The 22,529-nt window shown below is 46.2% G+C and overlaps 1 protein-coding gene and 1 pseudogene across 1 annotated transcript in view; both read left to right on the top strand.

Moving 5' to 3' along the window:
• Positions 1–22,529, top strand: part of DCC (DCC netrin 1 receptor) — a 591,220-nt gene that overhangs the window by 287,275 nt on the left and 281,416 nt on the right. The window lies entirely within an intron of this gene.
• Positions 18–1,051, top strand: LOC107124768 (annotated as a pseudogene).

Genomic DNA, 22,529 nt, shown 5'->3' with positions numbered 1-22,529 from the left:
TCCAGTCACTGCTCACCATGACCTTGTTGACTGCCAGCAGTAGGGCGGCCGCGTGCCTCCTGGGTGGCAAGAATGTGTCGTGTATCATTTTTGCCGCTAGACATGTCAGCGCCTCCACGAATCTGAAAGATATTCTTGCATACATGATACCCAAAGAGCAAGCAAGACTTAAAAGCTTCAGGCAACAATATAGCAGCCCGGTCATTGGCCAAATAACTGTGGATATGATCTATGGCGGCATGAGAGGTATGAAAGGGTAAATATATGAGACCTCTGTGCTGGATCCCGATGAGGGTATCCGTTTTTGTAGGTATAGTATTCCTGAGTGTCAGAAGCTGCTGCCCAAAGCTCCTGGAGGTGCAGAGCCCCTCCCAGAAGGGTTATTTTGGTTGATGGTGACAGGAGAGATCCCATCCAATGTTCCCTCTAAGCTGTGGAGTCTTGTGAGCAAAAATTCTACCTTGTGAGCGACTGGCATTAAAGTTGTGAGCGAGCCATTTGGCTACTGCATAAATTTGTTTGCTCTGGAGCCACCCTTCCTGAGCTGAGACAGAAATCTGTGAGCCAGAGGCTAAAAAAACTGTGAGCTAGCTCGCACCAACTCAGCTTAGAGGGAACACTGATCCCATCCCAAGATTAGGTGAGCTGGGTGTCCCGAGAGGGGGCCAAGAGAGCAGCTCTGCCTTCCCATGTGGTCACCATGCTGGACAACTTCCCTACCAACCTTCACCCCATGTCCCAACTCAGTGTTGCAGTCACCGCCCTCAACAGTGAGAGTACTTTTGCCCACACTTATTCAGAGGGACTCAGCCGGACCGAGTTCATCTACAAAGATTCCATGGACTTGATTGCCAAGCTGCCATGTATAGCTGCAAAGATCTACCGTAACCTGTACCGTGAGGGCAGCAGCATTGGCGCCATAGACCCTGCCTTAGACTGGTCACACAACTTCACCAACATGCTGGGTTACAGTGACCCACAGTTCATTGAACTCATGCGGCTCTACCTCTATTGGCCACACCAACCTCTCTCCTGCTTGGCTATAGAATGAGAATCATTCCAACCCAGCTTTTCTGTTCAGATGGGCAAGTAGGAGGGCAAGGGTGCTATAAAGTGTCCCCTTCTGCTGCTGCTTCATGCCCAAATTTCCAGTCGCGCCCCAGTGTTCTCTTCCTTGCAGTGAAATGGCCAACCGTGCGCCAAACTAAGTGATAATGTTCACTTTTTCATTGTGTTTTGGAAGAACCAGCTGTTCCGTGACTAACAGATGTAGCTCTGTTTGATGTTTATTGAGAGTTAACAACTTCACTTTGTAAAAAATCAACCATGTTCAGTGTCGCTTCCAGCAAAGTTATCTCATCATCTGCGCAATTTTGAGTTATTAAAAGCTACTGAAAGAGCTTGGCTAGCAGAACGTGGAGAGATTGGCGCTTGTTTAGCCAGACAGCTTGAAAAAGAAGGTGCTGGAGCTCTAATGTAAAGTGCATGTTCCACATGCGTAAAGTCCCAGTTTCTGCCATTGCAAGTTAAGACTGATGGCTTCCAGGATGGGCAATTTCTGGAGATTTTGGGGCTGGATCCAGGGGAGAGTGGGATTTGGGGAGGGTCGGGACTTCAGTGGGGTATAATGCCGTGTAGTCTGCCCTCCAAAGCAGCCATTTTCTCGAGGGGAACTGACCTCTATTGTCTGGAGATTAATAATAGGAAAACCAGGTTTGATTCCCTGCTCCTCCACTTGCACCTGCTGGATGACCTTGGGCAAGCCATAGTTCTGTCAGAGCTGTTCTCTCAAGGACAGTTCTGGAAAGAGCTCTCTCAGCCCCACCTACCTCACAGGGTGTCTGTTGTGGGCTGGGGAAGGGAAAGGAGTTTGTAAGCTGCTCTGAGACTTCGAGTGAAGGGCGGGGTATAAATCCAATCTCCTCCTCCTCCTCCTCCTCCTCCTCCTCCTCCTCCTTCTGTGCTCACAAGCTGAAAAAGGTCCTAGGGTGACATTCTAACCACTACAATGCACTGTCTTTCCACTGGGGAAATCTCTCTGTGTGTGTGTTTGTGTGTGTAGTTGTTTTCAGCTTTCCAAGGGAGATACTGACTTTTCCCACCCCTAAGTGTCTGTGTTACCTTTGTCCAAAGCTGCTAGGCTCCTTAACAATGTCCGTCAGATTCCAAACTTCACATCCGGAAAGAAGCCCTGTGAGATAACCCATTTCTTTTCAAGATTTAAACACCGGGATCTTTTTCAACATCCCTTTTTAAAAAATATACTTCCTTTTAGAAACAAAATGACAAAACTCCAGCCGATCTTACATTTTTTTACTTAACAGTGAAAACATTGTTTCCTCACAGGCAGCCGCTGTTGAAACCTTGCCTGCAATTTTGTCTTTACTTTTATCCAAGATAGTTAGCTGCACTTATCCAGTTTTTTAAAACTCAGCAGAAATAACAAAATGTTGGCCGTTCAAATACATCCGAGTAGTAAAATACTTTTTTTTATCCTTGGTGTTACCTGGTGACAGTTGTATCTCTAAAATATTTGGGGGGGGGATGAAGACTGATACAGCTGAAAGCTCTCGGCTGGCGGTGGAAAGGAGCCCCCCAAATAGGGTTGCCAAGTCCATCTTCCACCCCAGCGGGGGACTTTGGGGGCGTTCCTGGAGGGGGCAGGGCATCGCCGACGTGATGACGTCACGTTGGGGACGTCCGCCCCCCCCCCAGAAACGGCAGTTCCCTGCACTTAAAGGAGCCGGCGTTTCCCCTTTAAGAGCAGGAGTCGGTGTTTCCCCTTTAAGAGCAGCTGCGTTTCCCTTTTAAATGCACGAAGCTGGCATTTCCCTGCGAGCCTGATCTCAAGCGGAGATCGGGCTTGGGAGGAAACACGGGTTCCACACACTTAAAGGGGGAGAGAGAGAGGTGGCTGTGGGTGTTGGGGGTGGGGCTTCCCCCAAAACTGGGGACCCCTGGCAAACCAGGGGGTTTGGCAACCCTACCCCCAAATCAGGAAACCCCTGCAGAACTGGGGGTGGTGATGTCTGGCAATTCTAGGCCCCAGTTGGAATTCGGCAACTCTGCTGACTACATTTGTATTCTCAACAGAGAAAACAAGTGGCTGAGGCCACCTGGTGACCTTAAATATTTTATTTATTAAATATTTCCCTGAGTATCCTAAATATTTTTTTTCCTTAATATCCAGAAGCGGCTCCTTCTCAGTGTAATTTCTTCTGCAATTTGAGCACAATATCCTCTTCAGTCGTGAGAGACGTTACTTGGAAAGAGCACCTTATTCGCCTTGAATAATGAGCAAAAGAATTTTTTTTAAAATAAAAAAATATTTCAATGGCAAACTCAGTGATTTTCAAGATGTCCGCATAATGTGACTGTATGTGTCACTGAATACAAAAGTAACTTAATTACATGAATGTCACAGAGGGCAACATTTTTAGACTTCTGCTTCGATGACCCTGGTCATTAATCCTCTAAAAATCCATGTATCGTGCTGCATTTCTCTCATGACTTCTGGTCATATTCCTTCGTACATGAGTTTGGTGCCAGGATCGCGTGATAATTACAGAAACCTTTCAGCCCCCAAGAATTTAGCAAGACTAAAGAGGGGAATAGAGAGATCAAGGCCAAAATCATTAGTAAAGATTTTGTGTTTCCATGGCTGACTGCCTCCAGAGGTGGTGAAGGTGGGATGTGGTGGCTGAAACATTCTTATTTAAAAGATACAATATTTTATAGATTTGAGGAAAAGCTCAAGACAAAGGAACAAATATAGAGCACAATCAGAATCCACCAGTAGGAAGCAGACTTCGGTGGGGTGAAACATGGCAAACCAATTGTAATATTGTGATTCTGAGGGTGATAAAAGATAAATCAGGAGAAAAATAGATGACTGCATCTCCAATGGAAATGGACCCATTCTGGTGGTCTCAAGGCAATGGCGCAATGTCATAATTCTTGCACCAAATGCCAAATTCACTTTCCATCTTGGGTGAACATTGGAAATGGACTTTTCATGCTTTTTGTTGGTCAACTTAGAAAGTATCTCTCCTCCCATCACTGACTTTTTGACCGATTTCACACAAGAGCTGCGCCGCCGTCGCGCCTCCCTTTGCCCCGTGGCTTCGCCCGATTTTCCCCGCGGTTTCGTGATCCTGTTTTTTTGAGAACCACAAAACCGCAGGGAAAATCGGGCGAAGCCGCGGGTCAAAATGCGGCCGCACGGCTTCGAGTGGGAAATTGACCAATAGAAGCCATGGCAAAGGAAGGCGGGGCAAAGGAAGGCGCAACTGCGGCACAGCTCGTGTGTGAAATCGGTCTTAGCGTTTTCAGCATGTCCTTGAAAAGTCAGGATTGTACTGAGGTAAGGGCAGCTGGAGATAACTCAGGTTCTCCCACCTGCCTTTGGTTAATCTTGGGATTGGATTGGAAGGAAGGAGCTATTTAAACCTAGGCTATCCTGATCCCAGTTCTAGTGACTTCTACTAGCTGTTAAGACCATCCCCAATATAGAACATAACTCTAGTCGTATCGAGGCTACCAAACAGCCGTGGGAGGGGGGGAATTAAACATGATGTTGATTGTGGCATCGTGTTGCTTTTAGGGGGGAAAATGGAAGTGACATGAGGTAGCTCTAGGAAATGCTGGAAACTCTAGGGTAAAAACATAAAAGTTTCCAGCGATCCCTAGAACTATCTATGTCAATTCTGGGGGGGGAGCTTTGGGAGGGGTTGTTTGTTTGCCAACCTAGCAGTTCGAATACAAGAATTTGCAAGTAGATAAATAACTGAGGTGGGAAGGTAACAGTGTTCCGTGCACCTCGGCATTTAGTCACACCAGCCACGTGACCACAGAGAAGTCTTTGGACAGGGCTGGCTCTTCGGCTTGGAAACAAAGATGAGCACTGCCCTCAGAGTCGAATTCGACTGGTTTTCGAACAAAGGAAATCTTTACTTTAACCTTTACTTGTTTGTTTACTGGAAATGATGTGACACTATAACTGGCATTGCAACCCCCATCTCCATCCACAGCTGTGCTGGCACTGCCTGGCAACACTAAATTATATACAGAATTCCAGGGAGGAGATTCAAGTCCCCCTCCCCCCAATCCCTTCAGCACTTTGATACAACAAAAAGCACTTGTCACGATTCCCTCTTCTGTACAAGTGTTGCAGGAGCAGGGACTTGCCTACTTTGGTGGTGTAGTGGTTAAGTGTGCAGACTCTAATCTGGGAGAACCGGGTTTGATTCCCCACTCCTCCACTTGCACCTGCTGATGTGACCTTGGGTCAGTCACAAGCTCTGGCACAGCTGTCCTTGAAAAAGAGCAGTTTCTGTCAGAGTTCTCTCAGCCCCACCCACCTCACAGGGTGTCTGTTGTGGGGAGGGGAAGGGAAAGGAGTTTGTAAGCCGCTCTGAGACTCCAAGTGAAGGGCGGGGTATAAATCCAATCTCTTCTTCTTCTTCTTCTACTTCAAAACTCCTTCAGCCGGTTTGAAATGCAGCAGTTCGTTTGTCTGTCGACAGGTGGCAGTTGCTTGGAATGTGTCCAGCCAATTCTTTATCCCTTGCAGAGACTGCAAGTTCACCTCTAAGTTCAAGGCAAAGAACTGGTATTTATGTCTAAAAGCCTCTCATGGCTTGGGCTCCCATTCCCCAAAGAAGGACCTGTCTCCTTATGAACCCCTGTGTCATTTAAGATCCAGCCAACAGCCTCTATGTATGGTACCCCCGCCAAGGGCAATGGTGGCTAGGAATACGATTTTAACTACAGCGGCACCCACCAGTTGAAAGAAACCTCCAGAAGAGAGGAAGGGTAATTGTGTTTATTTTCAATGTTTGTATGCCGCCTCTTCAGGTACTTGCCTAAGGCAGCTGATGAGAGAAAGAGAAGTAGCACAAAAAACAATATGACGAAAAAGCCAATGAATGAACAAAACCGAGCCATAAAGTTCAGAAATCTAGATTATCATGCAGTTCTGGAAAGAGGGGAAAACATGACTGTTCCGTAGGGTTGACAGCCTCCACTTGGGGCCTCGAGTTCTCCTGAAATGACAACTGATCTTCAGACAATAGGTCAGCTCCCCTGGAGGGTGGACGACATGGCATTGTCGGCTACTTAACAAGAGTCAGAGAGTGATTTCAGCCAGTGATTCAGCTTTAATGAGCAACACTTAACACAACCAGAACAGAACAACCAGAACAACGTGTGCATTGCAGCTGAGCTCCTTTTAAACTCTCCCGGGCTAATGTAGCCACGCCCTACTGTACCTAACAACCAATAGTATTGTAAAGATAAAGTCCAATCACAGACGTTCCCTCTTAGGGAACTGGATGTTAGGTGATTGGTCGGCTCTTCTTGGGCTACCAATAGGAATTGAGGAATTAGGATCCTTGCCCAGGACGAAGCTTTGCATGGTGTTCCAATGAGTGCATTCACATACAGTTTACACTGAATTGAATACACCACACATTGTACCTGGGGCCGCTAACCTCCAGGTGATGGCTAGAGAAGATCTCCTGCTATTATGACTGATCGCCAGGCAGCAGAGGTCAATGCACTGGAGAAAATGGTCAATTTGGAAGGTAGATGTGATGGCCCTGAAGTCCCTTCCTTCCTCAAACCCCGCCCTCCTCAGGCACCACACCCAAAATCTCCAGGCGTTTCCCAACCTGGAGCTGGAAAGCCTAATTATACCCTTCTGAGGTCTTTCCCCAAACCTCCCTCCCTCTAGGAGAAGGAGGAGGAGAAAAGTTTGGTTTATACCCCACCCTTCACTCGGCATCTCAGAGTGGCTTACAGTCTCCTTCCCTTCCTCTCCCCACAACAGACACCCTGTGAGGCGGGTGGGGCTGAGAGAGCTCTGAGAGAACTGCTCTTGAGAGAACAGCTCTGAGAGAACCTTGACTGACCCAAGGTTACCCAGCTGGCTGCATGTGGAGGAGTGGAGAATCAAACCCAGTTCTCCATATTAGAGTCTGACGCTCTTAAACACTACTCTAAACTGGCTATAGGGTTGCCAGACCCATACCCCCCTGGTGGAGGCATATGTCCCCTGCTGCCAGGCCCCACCTCCACTCTGCCAATCAGCTGGCCAATGGAGGAGAACTTACCTCAAAAACGAGGGAGATCCATACGATGTGCAGCAATGTGTCTATGTCACTGCCCTTGTGACCTGGAAGTGATGTCATCACATCCAGAATGTCAGGAAAACACTCTGGTATTTAGGCAAAAACTTTATGGTAGATGCTAAATCTACCATAGAGTTTTTGCCCAAATACCGGAGTGTCACCCCCATGTCCCACGCATGATGACATCAATTCTGTGTCACATGGGGAGTGAGCATATACACATCACTGCATGTCGGATGGGCCTCCCTGCTGCTCACGCTAAGTCCCCTCTCCTCTACCAGTTGCCACGAGGGACCTGGCAACCCTACCTCTCTTCCCTCCCCAACCACCACCCTCACTAGGTTCTGCCCTCAAATCTTCAAGAATTCCCCAGCCCAGAGCTGGGAACCCTATTTTGGTTATTCATTGATATTACTGTGTTTAATTGGTATGAACATAAGCAGCCAAAACACAGGAAGTGAGATAACCAGAGATCAATTTCCCTGTTCCTAGTCTCTCTGGTCTCGGAAAGGCTCCAATTTATTTAAAAGAACCCCATTCACCATTAACAAGACTTCATCACAAATAACTCAGGAGATTGTTTAAAAAGCTGATCATGGAGGCAAAGTGTGGTGCAAAAGAGAGAGAGAGAGAAATCCCACTTTTCTCAGTGCCAAAGTGCAGATATTTAATAAAACAGATTAGAAATCAGGTGCTCAGCTGGGATTTTGTTTTGCTGTGCCTTTTGTCCTGATGGACAATTGGCTTATTCCAAATGACTTTCACATCCCATAGAGAGGTGAGCGATTAGCGGCATCGCGGTGACTGCTGTTCCGTTCATATCAGCGCTTGAGGATTAGAGGGGAAAGCATATCAACCTTGTTTATAATGAAAATCCTTCTTAGAAATAAATATATATATATATATTAGAGATTTGGTTCTCATCTGAATATTAATAGGCTAATTACCTTGGAATTGTTTTGGCCTTTGTTTCGCAAACTCTTAATCGCTGGACCCTCACGCCGACACCACTTCAATAATCACAATGGGCATAATCGGTAATTAAAATGATAGCTGACTACAGGTGTCAAAGCTCGCCAATCAATTACAATGCTTCACTCCTGTGTTGAGGTATTGATGAACGCCTGTAGGCCTCATGGAAACAAGATGATCCTCGGTACCCCTAACATGAACCCGGACATCTTAAGGAAGCCATCTTAGGAGATATCTATAAAAAATCTCCCTTCAGCCTCTCGTTGTGGCCCCCTCTGCCCTCTTGTAGATGAAGGAGTAAAACGGATACAGTCAGTCCCAATTGCCTTGGTGGGTTGTTGAAAGGGGATGTGAATTTTAATGGGTTTATTTGCATGCTAATAGGCAGCTCCCAGCAGATGGTTTTACACTTCCAGGCACGTCTGCAGTTGGCAAATGCCAGGCCCACAACCCAGGCAATGTGACAGGCGTTAGACAATGATAGGATTACTCTTTTGCTAGGAGGCTGTTGTTCCTATCAGTGTCAGTTTGCGGCTCAACCTTCAAGGAGGGTTAATTAGTCCAGATATCGATAGCCTTTTGGAGACAGCCGACGGAGGAATGTTCAGCATCAGGCTATAATGAAATCCGAAACAGAACTGAGTGTGGTGGACTTAGAAGGGTGTGCTCTGCTTAGGACGGCACTGTTGGTGTAGCTCCTAGGCCCTATTTGAGCTCTCGGAAAGCGGAAATGAGGTAAAGGCAATTGTGTGCCCAGAGGCATCATGCCCCCCCCTGAGGTATTTACTGGTGCTCGCCAAGTGGTTTTAGAAACTGGTTGGGGTCATGAGGGGCTTTTGTCCACAAGGCTTTTGATGGGCTGTGGAGATTTTCAACAAGTCGCTTCAGCAACAGCAGCCATTACAGCAGAAGCATCTTCACGACGTTACCGTGTGTGTGTGTGTTAGGGTTGCCAACTCTGTCTCAGGAAATTTCTGGAGATTTGGAGGGGGTGGAGTCTGAGGAAGGCAGGATTTGGGGAGGGGAGGGTTCTCAGTGGAGTAAAAGATCACGGAGTCCACCCTCTAAAGCCATTTTCTCCAAGGCAACTGATCTCTATAGTCTGGAGGTCAGTTGTGAATTTCAGAAGATCTCCAGGTCTCACCTGAAGGTTGGCTACCCTAGTGTGTGAGCCTGCTTGAGGGGTAGGGTGAGCTAGAAGTCCACTTTAATACATACATACATACATGCATACATACATACATACATACATACATTTCAAAATGCTTCCTATTGAAAAGATATTCCATCTGAAATGTTGAAGAATCACTATTCGAGAGTTGTGAAGAAGAAGAAGAGGAGGAGGAGGAGGAGGGAGAGGAGGAGATTGGATTTATATTCCACCTTTCACTTGGAATCTCAGAGCAGTTTACAAACTCCTTTCCCTTCCCCTCCCCACAACAGACACACTGTGAGGTAGGTGGGGCTGAGAGAGCTCTTGACAGAAACTGCTGTTTTTCAAGAGCAGCTCTGACAGATCTATAGCTTGCCCAAGGTCATCCAGCAGCTGGAAGTGAAGGAATGGGGAATCAAACCCAGTTCTCCCAGATTACAGTCTGCACACTTAACCACTACACCAAACTGTTTCTCCCAGATTAGAGCCCACACACTTATTTTTATTTTATTTATTTTTATTTTATTCGATTTATACCCCGCCCTCCCCGCAATGCAGGCTCAGGGCCTTAACAATTGGAGTTATCCATAACTGTAGGCTTGAAAAGGCTGAGAACCCTTGATGTAAGGGATACTTAATGATTCCTAAAAACTGTCAACCAAAACCAGATCTGTTGCTGGAAGATCTGTGATTGGATTTCCACTCCATTTTTTCCTTCATAAAGAGCAAGTGTGGGGAAGTCCCAGCACAGATCAGGACCGTGGCACTAGGGGAATGGGTTTAATGTCTTTGCCCTTGCTGCTTTCCCAACATCTATTGATCCCTGGGAAACTTCTGTTTGCCCCACTGGGAAAAACTAGGCCACAGTGGCAGCTCCTTACCTCGGTGGGCAGCCGTCATGTGGCCTCACCGGGTCTTCCTGCTTCCAGCCTTAGCCAAGCAGGAGGGGGAGGGAGAGGGGCTTTGTGAAGCTGGCTGAGGATGTGGGAAGCCCGCCCTCGCCCACTCCATCCTGCCTTTCCAGCTGGCCTCACCACTCAGCCTCGCAGGATGGCAGCAGCCAACAGTGGTGCGCCTGGAACCAGCCTCAGGGATCCCCCCCACTTCCTGGGGGAGGAGGACCAGGTGAGTCAGGGGGCAGGGCACATTTGTGAGAGGGCGTTGCCCCCAGGGGCCCCCAATAGCTGTCTCCAGTTAAAAGGACTGGGCAGTAGGTGATGTGAAAGATCTCTATCTGAAACCCTGAGAAGCCCTTCTAGGAGGGGGACTCAGTGGTAGAGCATCTGCCTGGCATGCAGAAGGTCCCAGGTTCAATCCCCAGCACCTCCAGGTAAAAGGATCAGATCCTGGAGAGCAGCTTCCGGTTACAGCAGACAGTACTGACCTTGATAGATGGACGGTCCGATTCCGCATAAGACAGTTACCAATGAAGTGCCACGTGGAGCCTGTTCTCACCAAGATGGAAGAACACCTGGTTCTTGCTCCTTTACACTGCTTTTCCTGTAGAACAGGCACGCACGTTCACTACTGCAGTCTCAAGTATTGACTTGAATGCATGAATGCCGGTCAAACGCCAGCAGAAGTTTTGATGTCGCCTCCCATCAACTTAAATACCACATTCTTCAATAGAGCCAATTCACAATTCATCGGTGACTCATGAACCTAGGAGAAACTAAATTACGTACGTGCCGATGTGAACTAATGACATCCATTTATGGTAAACAATGGAGTGAAGCATTCGCCTTCTCGTTCCTGAGTTGTTGTTTTTTTAAAACGCTGGGATAATTTGACAGGACTAAGTGTTATTTTAACATAAAAGCCATTTGTGAAAATAATAATTGTTGAAGATAAACACCATAACAAGAAAATTAGAATCCGCTCTCCGAGTCTGATGTTGGGTAGAAGGGTTTAAGACTTTTAAAAAGTGACAGCCAGATATAATTATTATTTTTTTCTTTTTTGTTTATCAAGCGGGGGGGGGGGGAGAGAACTCAAGGTTTTGGAGAAACGGCACCGTTGGTTAAGAACTTGGAATGGCTTGTATCCAAGGCAACTGCCAGAGCATTTCAGGCATAGTTTGCAAATTAATTTGCCGTTTACATGTTGATTTTAGGGGTGGAATGTATGCAGCCCCTTCAGGCTTGGAACGCTCCTGCGGATTGGCTGTGCCCAGTGTAGGGATGAGTTTGAATTTTTCACTCCTGTTGTCTTGACCTGAAAATCCCTACTTCCGTTTTGGATCTCCCTTGTGCGAATCAAACCCATGGTTCTGTATTTTCACGAATTGTTTTGCGTCCTCACACCTGCAGAATGTACACGTTTGTCCATGCTATTTGCAGTCAAGGAACCAGAAGTATATGTTGCAGATATAGTTCCTGTATAAAGGACATATGAAAGAGGCATATAGTACGTGTGCACAACATAAACTAACCTACAAAACGAAGAAGAAGAGGAGGAGGAGATTGGATTTATACCCCGCCCTTCACTACCCAAAGGTGTCTAAGAGCAGCTTACAAATGCCTTTCCCTTTCCCTCCCCACAACAGACACCCTGTGAGGTAGATGGGGCTGAGAGAGCTCTTGACAGAAACTGCTCTTTTTCAAGAACACCTCTTATCAGAACTATGGTTTGCCCAAGGTCATCCAGCCAGGTGCAAGTGGAGGAGTGGGGAATCAAACCCGGTTCTCCCAGATTAGAATCCGTGCACTTAACCACAACACCAAACTGGCTCAGGGAATCGAAAGGGTTTTCTGGAATATATAAATACAATTCATAGGGAATCACTGTTCCAGGTTTGCCCTGACCTGGATAGCCCAGACTAGCCTGATCTCGTCAAATCTTGGAAGCCAAGCAGGGTCGGCCCTGGCTCGAATTTGGCTGGGAGGCAGGCAATGGCAAACCACCTCTGAACATCTCTTACTTTGCAAGCCCTGCAGCTGGGGTGACCAAACTTGCTTAACGTAACAGCCACACGGAATAAACGTCAGATGCCTGAGAGCCACAAGACACCAGCAAATATCACATGCATTTTTAATTGAAAGATATGCACATTTGTTTTTTATTAGCATTAAATTAGACCGTGTGAAAGAGTTGCGTGCGGCTCCCGAGCTGCAGTTTGGCCACCCCTGCCCTGCAGGGTTGTCATAAACCAGCTATGACCTGAAGGCACTTTTTACCACCACAACTATGACAGAGTTCCTCTTGCCTCTCATCTGATTGTTCAAAAAACAATCTCTCTTTTTGGAAGTGCGGCACATACCGTTTGGGTTTGCCACAGCTTGCCATTCTTCCCGTTCTTTTGCTTGATTTCCCCCTCCTTGGCAGGGCTCACCTTCTGCCTGCAGTTTGTTTTTTTTAAAACACAGTTTTATTAGGATATATTAATAATTCAAACATGCATCACTTTACCAACTGTCAGATATCCTTTTCTCCTAATTACCCACCCCTTCTGACTTCCCACAGTGCTCCAACCTCCAGCCCAAATCTTGTAATCCCCTCTTTTCCCCTTACTCGTTAACCAAATTCTACAAGTAACATATATTTTTTTGAATAAAAGAGGATTTATTGAAGTAATTCACAAATAAAAGATTAACTCATTGTAACCAGGAAGGCTTAAATATTGAACAAATATCACACACTTTTCTCTCTTACCGACAGGGATCTGGGCATGTAACTTTGTAACGCTTTTCCCTTCAGGCCATATACAGTTATATATCTTTTAACTAGTGTTCTTATACATTTTAGCTTATTCTAAATATCATTCTTTTTTCAATAATTATCAAAGCCAAATAAGTTGTTTTTTACATCCCAATATTTCTCTAAGTATTCTTTAAAGTCTTTCCAATCTGCAAAGAATTCTTCTGCTTCCAGATTCTTAAGCTTTCTTGTCATTTTATCCATTTCTACCATAAAAAGTAACTTTTTTAACCACTCCCAAATTTCGGGAGTTCTTTCCTGTTTCCAGCATTGAGCAGCCTTCTGCCTGCAGTTTTTGAACCCTTAACTGTTCCCCTGCATAGCTCAGGCATTTCTCTAAATATCTGGGAATGGTTGTTCACGGCTCACAAACCACTGCCCATCCTGTCTTCTCTGTTCAAGGGTGATCTCATGGCAACACAGGGCAAGCTTTTAGGCTTCGGGTTTTCACAGCTTTCTTGTCCGCTCCTAGTGAGTCAGCATGAATTCTGCTTTGTTGGCCTGAAGGTTTTCGCTGCATGTCCAAAATGGAGTCTGACGTTACGGTGGTGGAGAGTGCTGTCAAGTTGCAGCCAGTGTATGGTGACCCCCCCAGAGGGTTTTCAGAGGCAGTTGGCCATTGCCTGCCTCTGCGTACCAACCCCGGACTTCCTTGGTGGCTTCCTGTTCAAGGGCTGCGATCACACACCCTAAATAATCCACTTTCAATCCACTCTCAAAGCACTTTCCAACTGGATTTTGCCAGTTCAGACGATAGAATCCAGTTGGAAAGGGCATTAAAAGTGGCTCGAAAGTGAATTATTTAGTGTGTGCGATCGCAGCCAAGTACTAAACAGGGCTGACCCTGCTTAGCTTCTGAGATCTAATTGGATCAGGCTAGCCTGGACCGTCCATGTTATACTATGCTAGTATCTACCCAGTAGGGTTGCCAACCCCCCCCAGTTTGCCAGGGGTTTCCCGTTTTTTTTGGGGGGGTTCTACCCGCCCCCGACCAGATGGCCGGCAGGGGAAGCCCCACCCCCAACACCCACAGCCACCCATCTCTCTCCCTTTAAGCGTGTGCAACCCGTGTTTCATCCCAAGCGCGAACTCCGCAAGCTTGCAGGGAAAAGCCAGCTGCGTTCATAAAAGGGAAACGCAGCTGCTCTTAAAGGGGAAACGCTGGCTGCCAGCTACTTTAAGTGCAGGGAACCGCCGTTTCTGGAGATCTGGCGCATGGGCAGGTGGGGGGGGGGGGCGGCAGACGTCCCCAACGTGATGTCATCACGTTGGGGATGCCCCACCCCCTCCAGGAACGCCCCCAAAGTCCACCGCTGGGGGTGGAAGATGGACTTGGCAACCGTACTACCCAGGACTCTGGAACATAGATTTTTGGAGTAACAGAGGAGAGCTCTCTCCATGGCTATTATCCGCAATTACTAAATAGAACCTTCATGTTCAGATACAGTGACCCTCTGACGATAGTTTCAAAAAGTAGCTGTGTTGATCCGTATTCTGTATTCAAATCCAGTAGCACCTTAGAGACCAACAGATTGGGGAGGGTATAAGCTTTCAAGAATCCAATTCCCTCATCAGATAACCCTTTGAATTCCAGTGCTGAGGAGCAACCATGGGGAGACTTTGGCCTCTGTGCCCATCTTATAACCTACTGGGGGCATCTGGCTGAGTACTATGTGAAATAAGGAGGACCAGATTGGATTTATACCCCACCCTTCACCCCAGAGTCTCAGAGCGGCTTACAAACTCCTTTTTCTTCCCCTCCCCACAACAGACACCCTGTGAGCTATGTTCCCTCTAAGCTGTGGAGTCTTGTGAGCAAAAATTCTACTTTGTGAGCTACTGGCATTAAAGTTGTGAGTGAGCGATTCGGCTGCTGCATAATTTGCTTCGCTCTGGGGCCATACTTCCTGAGCTAGGAACTCAGGAAATGTGTGAGCCAGAGGCTAAAAAACTGTGAGCTAGCTCACACTAACTCAGCTTAGAGGGAACACTGCCTGTGAGGTAGGTGGGGCTGAGAGCGCTCTTTCAAAAACTGTCAGAACTAGGGCTTGCCCAAGGTCATCCAGCCAGGTGCAAGTCGAGGAGTGGGGAATCAAACCCAGTTCTCCCAGATTGCAGTCTGCACACTTAACCACTACACCAAACTGGCTCTTGCTGGATGGCTTCGGTCCAGTCCAGCAAACCCACTGTTCTTATCAATAATTATGGCAGTATTTCATCAATGCATGCTTATACGTGGATAACATGGGCCGGGGGGGGTGGGAGAATATGAACAGATGGAATCGAAAACTGTGAAGGTATGTTTTTATTAGCACCGACCTTGCTTTTCTTTAGTACTCAGACGCTTGTTCCTTGTTTGCATTCTCTTACTTTATTCTTTACTGTGAAAGAATCCGACTGCTGGTCTCGGAGTGTACATTAGCTGATAGCTCTGCGCAGAGGATCATGTGCCCACAAATTAATAGGAAAACGTAATCAAAGTAGCCTGACTCGAGAGAAGAAAAGGACCGGAATACTTTCAAGTACAGTCATTCTTCTTCTCCTGCTCAGCATCTAGGAGCCCCTCTCCCCAAAGTCCACAGTCTGTGTTCTGAGCGAAGAATATGCGCTTTGCATATCGTATTCTCTGCTATCTCTGAGCAGCTGGTTCCCGAGGAGCACTCACAGCTGTTTTAATAGCTCCTTCCTAGAAATGGATCTTCCCTTTGGAAAGTGGGAGAGCTCACTCGTGGCCAGGACAGTACATTAAGCTCTCCACTTTAGGATGCTAAGCTTCCCGCTGAAATCAATTACTTTTCTGTTATGTTGGCCGTAGTGCATATCACCGCTTGAGGGGGGGGGATTCATTGATTGTCATGTTCTTGAGCAGGAAGGGGGCAGGGTACCCTGAGAAGGTTTGGGCTGTGTGACGCCAGCTCTCTCACTCACACAGAGTACCTACTACCACCCTCCCCAACCTCTCTCTCTCTCCCTCCCTCCGGTTCAGGGTTACAAGCAATGCTCCCTCTAAGCTGTGGAGTCTTGTGAGCAAAAATTCTACTTTGTGAGCTACTAGCATTAAAGTTGTGAGCGAGCGATTGGGATGCTGCATCAATTAGTTTGCCCCAGAGCCCTCCTTCCCGAGCTAAGACAAAAATGTGTGAGGCAGAGGCTAAAAAACTGTGAGCTAGCTCACACTAACTCAGCTTAGAGGGGGCGCTGGTTACATGTAGGTCAGGTTGTTACACATCTCGACCTTTCTAGTCTCTTTTAAATCTATACAGACCCATGGCCATTTCACCGTCTCAGGTCCCCTCTCACCCACAGAGAAATCAGCAGACATAATAACTGGCCCTCACTCAGACACTTCACAGATTTATTGAGGTTGAGGCTCAAACAGTGTTTCGTTCACAGGCTGTGACCCCTTATTCATATCCGAAAACATATATATACACATACACATACACATACATCTCTCTCTCTATCTCTCTATCTCTCTATCTCTCTATCTCTCTATTTCTTTCTTTCTTTCTTTCTTTCTTTCTTTCTTTCTTTCTTTCTTTCTTTCTTTTTTTCTTTTTCTTTTTCTTTCTTTCTTTCTTTCTTTCTCTCTCATCTATCTATCTATCTATCTATCTATCTATCTATCTATCTCTATCTATCTATCTATCTATCTATCTATCTATCTATCTATCTATATCTTAACGTGTGTATTTTGAAGGAAAAAGTGCCCTTTGTTTAGGAATGCATTCTTGTACCCCTGCAGTCGGTGGAATAACTGGAAGCTTCAGAAGCCATTTCAACTGTCTGAGGACAGCTTCTTATCAAGTAGATAAGACCCCAGGAATGTGAGAAAATATTCTTAGACATGTGCAGTACCCTACTAGCTACTCTAGTAAACTTGTGCAGATGACTGGATGTATTGAGTTTGCCGTGCTGTTTAACTGGTGGGAATGGAGGTAATGTAAAGATGACCTAAACTGAAGTATAAATGTAAGGTATTACGGGGAAGAAGCTTAGAAGAATTTTGTAGCTAGGAAGGACTCTTTGGCTATAGCTTAATAAAGTGGTCTTAGAAATTTTTCACTGCCTCAGTGTGACTATTGGGTTAAGCAGCCCCTCATTCGGGACCCAAATAGTTCACTGTCAGTTTCTTTCTCTGAGACAAACAGCTCACATGGTTAAACAAACAAGGAGTTAACTTTTCTATATGGTTTGAACATAAGAAAAGTGAGGTAGCGATTACAATGTTTCTTCTCCATTGAACTTTTGAACTGTTTCCCCATTCCAGTATTTGGGATCTTTTGTTAAAAAATGACTTTTCTTTCCCCTTAGCTTTAAGTTGCTCTTCTCCACAGCTTCCACCAGCCAGACATACTCCTCTGTCTCTAGCTGCCAGCCCCCAACTTCTGTTTTCCAACTCTCTCTCACTAACATTATGTCAGTTCTTATTGGTCACTCAGAGGCAAAGGTGGAATCTAACTTGTCCATCTGAGCAGGAAGGGGGGTAGAAGTTTAGCTGTCTTTAAATATAGGGAAACAGTATTCATTTCTCAAATATTCACATTGTGCCTTCTTTGTCCAAGTGTGGGTAATCTCGAGTGGCTTGATAACTGGAAGAGAAAGAAACAAGCTGGTGAAGAGGGAAATGAATCTTTCATAATTATATAGCCGCTATGTGTTTCGTGTGCAACTTTGCCAGGGGGAATCTTTCCGATTCTGGTTTCGTTCCCGTACATACAACTGACTTTGTTCTAGTGTATGTATGGGAATGGAACCAGAATCGGAAAAATCCCCCCTGACGAAGTTGCATGCGAAACATGTAGGGGCTGTATAATTATGGAAGATTCATTTCCCTCTGCACCCGCTCATTTCTTCATTTTGCTTTGGTGTGTCCCCCTATTTTATTTTATTTTCCACTTTACACATTGGAGCCATGTTCTCCAAGCATCCCCCTCTGGGTGTCTTTCCCTGGGAAATACTGGTGCCTGTTCTCTGCTGTGGGGATATATTACGGATTTTTAAAAATCCAAAGAATGCACACACATATAGTCGTGTCTTTCAGGGCTCATCCCTGTCCCCAGGTCTCTACATGCTAAGGACTTAGAATGAGATAAAGATCACCTATCTTCTTCTACCCAGAAAATGCAAATTTCACAATCCTGCAACATCCATTTGACTCAGTGCTGTGCGGGGAAGGGAGAGGGGGTGCTGTGACTTTTCAACCTCTGCTAGGTTTTGCAGTTAATAGCCAGACTCTCTGCTTTTCTATTTGCATTTTAAAGGGGGAAATGTCTGCTTTTAAAGAGCACATCTTTTCCTCTCTTTTAAAATGCAAATAAGAGCAGAGTCACTTTAAAACAGTAAACCCGGGGAGAGGTTGAAGGTTTTAAAGGCCTGTTCCTTCTCTGCACAGCCCCGAGATAAATTGAGGCTGCAGGAACATGTAGTTTGCTTTTTTTATGGTCCTAATGATATGTGTGATGTTCATCTCATCTGACTGAGCATTCGATTTGGGGGGGGGGGCTGATTCTTGTGACATGCATGTGTTATGCTCAGACAGACACCAAAATGTCAGATTTTTGTGAATATATGTGTAAATATGCACAGACACTGAAATGCTAGTTTTGTCTAGACAGTATGAATGGCTGAATGTGTTTGATTTGAAGGAGGGGGCCTTTGCTAAGTGGAAGAGCTGTTATGCCATAGGTCCTTTTAAGAGGTTTTTCTGGAAGCCAGTTTTCTAACAGGCACCATACAACAGGGTGTTCCTGCCCAGTCTTATCCTAGCCTTCCCCCAAGGAGTTCATGGTTCTCCTCTATTTTATTATCATAGCAATCCGGGTAGATATGTTTTAGCTTGGAGAAACGATGGCTGAGGGGTGACATGATCGAGGTTTATAAGATTATGCATGGGATAGAGCAGGTTGAGAAACAAGTACTTTTCTCCCTGTCTCACAATACAAGAACTCGTGGGCACTCAATGAAATTGCTGAGCAGTCGTGTTAGAACAGATAAAAGGAAGTACTTCTTCACCTAAAGAGTGATTAACACATGGGATTCACTGCCACAGGAGGTGGTGGCGGCTACAAGCATGGACAGCTTCAAGCAAGAGGGAACTGGATAAACATATGGAGCAGAGGTCCATCAGTGGATATTAGCCATGAGGTATAGATAGGAACTCTGGGACAAGTGATGCTCTGTATTCTTGGTGTTTGGGGGGGGGGGCAACAGTGTGTGTAGGGGCTTCTAGTGTCCTGGTCCCACTGGTGGACCTCCTGATGGCACCTGGTATTTTTGGCCACTGTGTGACAGAGTGCTGGATTGGATGGGCCATTGGCCTGATCAAACATTGGCTTCTCTTATGTTCTTATGAGGGTTGAACCCAGGACTATCCAGCCTTAGTCTAGCATTCTATCCCCCATGCTACATTTGGTGTTGCAGAATATATGAATACAAAAGTCTATATGGTCAAAGCAGTGGTATTCCTAGTAGTAATATATGGCTGCTAGAGTTGGCCACCCAATGAGAAGGGAGCACTCACTGGAGAAGACCCTGATGCTGGAAAAGATTGAAGGTCAAAGAAGAAGGGGATGGCAAAGGATGAGATGGCTAGACAGTGTTATCAAGGCAACGAACATGAAATTAAGCACGACAGAAGACAGGAGGGCCTGGCGTGATGTGGTCCATGGGATCTGGAAGAGTCGGACTCGACTGTGCAACTGAACAACAACAACAACAAATATGAATACAGTCTACAATGTGTGCAGGAGGGCTTTCACGGATGTGTAATGGGAGGAGGTGTGATCATATAGGGATCTTTGGCAAAGGGGTGTTCTGAGTACAGAACTTTGTGTTTTCACCTTTGAAATTCTGCAGATTAAGAAACATCCCAGCCTCTCGAGCATAACTTCTTGAGGGTAGAGTTTCCCAGGCTAGCAGAGGGTGTACGGGTCCACCATAGGTAACAGCAAGGTGATTTCGGGGCCAGTTGCTCAGCATGCATATTTCACAGAGTTGCCATGAGGATAAAATGGAGGAGTGAAGAACCGCTTGGTGGAAAGGTGGGGCAAACCACCTCTGAACATCTCTTGGCTTTGAAAACCCTCCAGGGTCACCATAAGTCAGGTGTGACATGAGAGCACTTTGCACCGCAACTTTGAGCATTTCAAATGGAGAATGCAACATTAAAACATGTGTGTTTTTTTTTGTTTTTAAAGTAATAAAGGTGAAACAGAACTTCCCAGCAGGTTGTACAGGTCATATCCTCTGTCTTCCATTCTCCTGCTTCTAACAGAAGAGGAGGGGTTTTTTTTATACCCTGCTTTTCTCTACCTTAAGGAGTTTCAAAGTAACTTCCAATCGCCTTCCCTTCCTCTCCCCACAACAGGCACCTTGTGAGGCAGATGGGCCTGAGAGAGTTCTGAGAGAACAGTGACTGACCCAAGGTCACCCAGCAGGCTTCATGTGGAGGAGGAGTGGGGAATCAAACCTGGTTCTCCAGATTGGAGCCCATGCTCTTAACCACGACACCATGCTGGCTCTCCGGGGCTAAAATATGCAGCCCTTACTATCACAACATATATAGCAAGAAGGCTCAACAAAGCTAAATCCTTCTTGTTTGGTCTCACATCTGCATTTTTGGAGGTTATGTGAGATCCAGAACACCTGTATGGAATCCGGGCAACTGATTGTATTGCAAACCAAAGGTAAAGGTTTCCCCTGGTCAAAAGCCAGTCGAATCCAGCTCTAGGGGGCGGTGCTCATCTCCGTTTCCAAGCCGAAGAGCCAGCACTGTCCAAAGACATTTCCATGGTCATGTGGCTGGCATGACTAAATGCTGAGGCGCACAGAACACTGTTACCTTCCCAATGAGCTACTTGCAATTTCTTGCTTTCGAACTGCTAGGTTGGCAAGAGTAGGGGCCAGAGATGGGCGCTCACTCCATCATGCAGCACTTGGGTCTCGAACTGCTGAACTACAGACTTTCTGGTCTGCAGCTCAGCATCTTACCCTCTGAGCCACCGCGGCCCTATTGCAAACCAAGCACATACCTTAAAGGTGAAATATTTCCTTCTGTTTTGGTGAGCCTAGGACTGAGAGCACCGTCATTAGTATTCTCTTCTGTTACCTCCTCGGACGTTTATGATGACAAAAAATATTTTGCAACTTTGCCATTGATTTTGCAAGAGACAGAGGGACACCTAAAGCACTATTGATTTTTTTCCCCAAAGGAGAAGTAGCTGCAGCATCTACAGGAATAATAGCTTTGGTTTTGTTCGGTTTGGTCACTGCTGTCCTGCCTGACTGTAAATGCGCAATTGGGGTTAACTGTACATGCGGGTTGGTGAGCTGAGCGGTTCACCCTGTACATGCACCACTGTGCTTCATGTGGGGCTTACTTCGAGCTAATGTGTGCAGAGAGTTGCATTTTGATCACTGCTCCAGGTAGCCCTGGGAGGCCTGGTCTTGTCAGAGGTCAGCTGCTAAGTTGGGTCAGCCATGGTTAGTAATTGGTTAGTAATGCTTCCTCTAAGCTGTGGAGTCCTGTGAGCAAAAATTCTACTTTGTGAGCTACTGGCATTAATGTTCTGAGTGAGCAATTTGGCTGCTGCATAAATTAGTTTGCTCTGGAGCCGCCCTTCCTGAGCTGAGACAAAAATGTTTGAGCTGGAGGTTAAAAAACTGTTAGCTGGCTCACACTAACTGAGCTTAGAAGGAACACTGGAGACCACCAAGGAAGACCAGAGTTTCTAAGCAGAGGCAGGCAATGGCAAACTGTCTCCGCTTATAATTTGCTTTGAAAACCTCAAGAGGAGCTGCCATAAGTCGGTTGCAGCTGGACGGCACTTAATTGTACCCTGATCTGGATGGCCCAGGTTAGACAAATCAACAAAAATAGTAGCACAGCTACAAGTAAACATACAAAAAAGCACAAAGTGTGTGGCTGTAAGGTGCAATTGTAATAAGCACAGTGGTCTGTTAGAGCAGAGGTGTCGAACTCATTTGTTATGAGGGCCGGATCTGACATAAATGTCACTTTGTCGGGCTGGGCCATGTGTGTTATAAAACGCAATGCCAGGTACTGGAGATATGAACTATATTAAAGGACAGCAGCTGGTAAGCTCCGGGTTGGTGTATCCTCACTGCAAGGCCCCATGGGCTGGGAGGGGGGTGCAAAGGAAAACCCGTATGGGTGGGTGGACTGGAGAGTCAGCGGTGCAGCATTGGGCAGACGCTCCCACAATGCTTGACTGTCTCAGATGAGGTTGTTCTGCCATGCTGACCCCACAATCAAAGTGGGACTGCCCACTTCCCCCTGAGCAGTTTCTCTCTCCCTTGCACTAGTTGCTTGCGGGCCACGTAAGAGACCTGGGCGGGCCGGTTTGACACCCCTGTGTTAGAGTATCAAAAACACTGTTTAGAGAATAAACTTAAATCATATATTCCCCAAAGTCTCAATGGTCTCTGGTATAAAATGATATATAAAGAACAGTGGTGTATTAGAAGAAGAAGAAGAAGAAGAAGAAGAAGAAGAAGAAGAAGAAGAAGAAGAAGAAGAAGAAGAAGAAGAAGAAGAAGAAGAAGAAGAAGAAGAA

The sequence above is a fragment of the Gekko japonicus genome, unplaced genomic scaffold, assembly GCF_001447785.1.
Source record: "Gekko japonicus isolate JY-2015 unplaced genomic scaffold, Gekko_japonicus_V1.1 scaffold614, whole genome shotgun sequence".
In the NCBI taxonomy this organism is placed as follows: Eukaryota; Metazoa; Chordata; class Lepidosauria; order Squamata; family Gekkonidae; genus Gekko; species Gekko japonicus.
Note: the sequence above shows the minus strand (reverse complement) of the source record. Positions and strands in the feature narration are given on the sequence as shown.